Source organism: Musca domestica, unplaced genomic scaffold (assembly GCF_030504385.1).
Source record: "Musca domestica strain aabys unplaced genomic scaffold, Musca_domestica.polishedcontigs.V.1.1 22, whole genome shotgun sequence".
Classification (NCBI taxonomy): domain Eukaryota; kingdom Metazoa; phylum Arthropoda; class Insecta; order Diptera; family Muscidae; genus Musca; species Musca domestica.
Genome location: NW_026712262.1, coordinates 5,355,284 through 5,358,763, shown reverse-complemented (window position 1 = coordinate 5,358,763; position 3,480 = coordinate 5,355,284).

Here is a 3,480-nt window from a genome sequence, read left to right as displayed (position 1 = left end):
GGAATAAAATTCATATTTTCTGAAAAAAACGCTCGGAATTCGGGAGAAAGTTCCGATTTTCTGAAAGAAATCGTTCAGAATTCGGAAGCACGTTTCTGTTTCAACTGCTAAACAAGAACTAAAAATAAAAAGCAGTGCACACAGAAAACCGGTATGTAGTTGTTTTTGCAATTTTTTTCCATCATATTTTTTTGGGAACGAAAGAGAAAGAGGCTGATTCACAACAAGAACAAAACGCACATTTTTACAACGGAAAATCTAACAGTTCACAATAACAATAACAAATAGCATTTTTGCTTTGCGCTTTGTTGTTGTTGAGATCTTGAAATGATCACAACAGCAACTACTATGGGAGAGAATGTGTCAAACCACCACCATCCGTTTACATGTGGGAGAGAATATGCCAGAGCAATAGACAATCTACTCTCTCCGTTTGTACATTTTTCGAGTTTTTTTCGCTTAAAAACACAGGAAAATGTGCAGAAATTCTAAAAAAAAACGTTTAGAAAATCGGACCAATTTCTATCAGAAATTTCTGAAAAAAACGTCAGAAATTTCGGAAAAAAATCTAAAATCAGAGCAGTCGGAAAAAATTGTTTACTGGGTATACTTAAATGTGTGTGTGTGTGCGTGTGTGTCTGTTTGTATGTGTTTACAAACATACAGATGACTACGAGTACTTGTGTGATAAGCTGACAATGTCACTTGGTCTGACTGTTGGTGACTGTCGTCAGTCAAGTGTCTGATTTCTCGATTTGACTGTGGCCTCCCTCTCCCCCACTCCCAGCCCATCGGCTAGTCCCGATGAATGATAAAATACTTGGGCTTGGGTGCGTTGACCAATGTACAACAACAAAACACAGAGACACCTGTTGAACGTCACAAAAAGACGTCGCAATGACAGACAGCGAACGGTGCCGACGGTGACGATGATGATGGTGGTGATGGCTGATTGCAGCAGCGTTGGCGTCACATCGGCAAGTATTCTGACAAACAGCCAAAGCAGAGAGAGAGAGAGAGCGAGACAGTGTTAGTGTTGTATGTGTGTAAATAGGTAGGTTTGTGCCTAGAACAACATGGACATTTTACATGGATGAAAACACCTCCCTTGTGGTGCGGGGGGTTTAATGTAACTATAGGTACAACAATACCATGTCATGTCGTTCTAAAAAAAGGTACAAACTTGAATTGGTTATTTTATAATAGACAACAATGTGATTAGACAGCGAAGGGTGCAGAAAGCACGAACAACCACAACAACATCGACATGTGAAATAATACACACCCTCTCCCCGTGGACAGTTTTAATAGTTTCCATGGAATCATTGGTTTTTAATCAGCTCTTTAGTTTGTTATATATTTAATGGGATATTATTATTTTTTAAAAAAGGGATGTTATATAGAATGTTCTTATCCATGTGCAGAGAGGGTAAGGACATAATTGACATACTTGAGCATGTTCTAGTGTATGATAAGTGGTATTAGTGCCCGCTGGCTAATAACTGATTGGAAATAAAAACATTAACAAGCCAGTAAGGAAAAGTTAAAAGTCGGGCGGGGCCGACTATATGATACCCTACACCACTATGCACATTTAGTAGTGCTCCCGTAACAAATGAATTTATTTGAAGTTGTTCATACCACCTATCAACATTTGGCTTTAGAGCAGTTATAGTTTGATTTCAAGGGGAACTAATCTATGGGAGATATTTTTATCTTTTATACCAAATAAAATTGCTATAGAGTGCATGATATTACTTCGAGATGGATTATATTAAAAAATATATAAATCGGAGCCGTGTTCCTCCAAATGGAATCGTACGTCCCGAAATTCAATACATTTGGGCTGATATTAGCCACTATTTGCAGAATAAACCTGAAATCGGATTGAAGATATATGTATATGGGAGCTATATCCGATGTAGCCGATCTCCATAAAATTTGCAAAGGTATATCCGAGCTCTATGAGATGTCTGGTACCAATATCATTATTGTGGAGCACACATTACGAATTTGAGGAACTTAAACACCAAATCGGATATAACATATATATGGAAGCTATAGCCATATGTGAACCGATTTTGTCCAAATTTGATGTACTTGCTTCCAGACTGAATTTCTTTGGATGTACCAAAATTCAGTTCAATTGGACTGATATTAGCCATTTTGGTGCCAATTAACCCAAAATCACTTGAAGATATATATGGGAGCTGTATCCAAATCTGAACCGATCTTGATAAAATTGAAATATTATTGATGTGGAGTGCGCTTGTGAGGGACTTATGCATAAATTAAACATATATATATATATATATATATGTGTATATATATATATATATATATATATATATATATATATATATATATATATATATATGTACTTGTACTTCTATACTGAATTGGGTCGGATGTACTAAAATTCAGAAATCGTTTGAAGATATATATGGGATCTGTACCCAGATCTTGAACCGATATTAAGAATGTGAGGAACATAAACACCAGATCGGATGAAACATATATATGGAATATTTTTAGGCCACTGCGATGCACCAAAATGCTTTTGTACGCTGGTAAACAATATTATGAATAATTTAAACATCTGTCGGACGAGTAGTTTAGAAATGACAGCAGTCCGAAGTTGGTTGCAGTTTTTCCGTCTCACCCTGTATATCCTGAATCCGATTGCAGGTTTATTATGCAAATAATGGCTATTATCAGCCCAAATGAAGTGAACTTCGGGACGTTCGTTTCCATTTTGTGCAACTCGGCTCCGATATATATTTTTATACCCTCCACCATGCTATGGAGGGTATATTAGCTTTGTCATTCCGTTTGTAACTCCGTCTGTCTGTTGTAATCACGCTATTTTTCGAACGAATTGAGATAGAAGGCTAAAATATTGCACACGTGTTTATTTTTCCAGTAGGCGGGTTAAGTTCGTAAATGGGCCGTGTAGGTCCATGTTTTCATATAGCCCCCATATAACGGTACCTCCCGATATTCGGTATTTTGATCATTTTAGTGTCGTTATTCACCGGAATTGTGTCAAATTATGTATTTAGAGTTCGTAGTGGGAACTACAGTCCGTGACAAAAAATTGCCTATGCTTCGTATAGGCCCCATATATCAGTACCTCTCTATATTCGGTATTTTGACGAGTTTAGGTACAATACCCACCGAAATTGTTTCAGATGTTGTATTTGGCACGGAAAGTACTAAAAATTGAATACGTTTTATTGGACAAACGAAATGAGTTGGAAATTCGACTTTAAAGATACGAAAAGTTCTAAAATGGAACTATACTTCTGAAATTCTACCATTTGGAAGAGGATAGAGTTAAAAACTTGAAATTTGGTATGAGAATCAAGGTTGGAAAGTAAGAAGCTGGAATTTTGAAAATTTGTTTTGATGGTAGGTTTGTGATAAAAAGGTGGTTTAAGAAATATGTAATGAAATTGCACGAAAAGTTCTAAATATTAC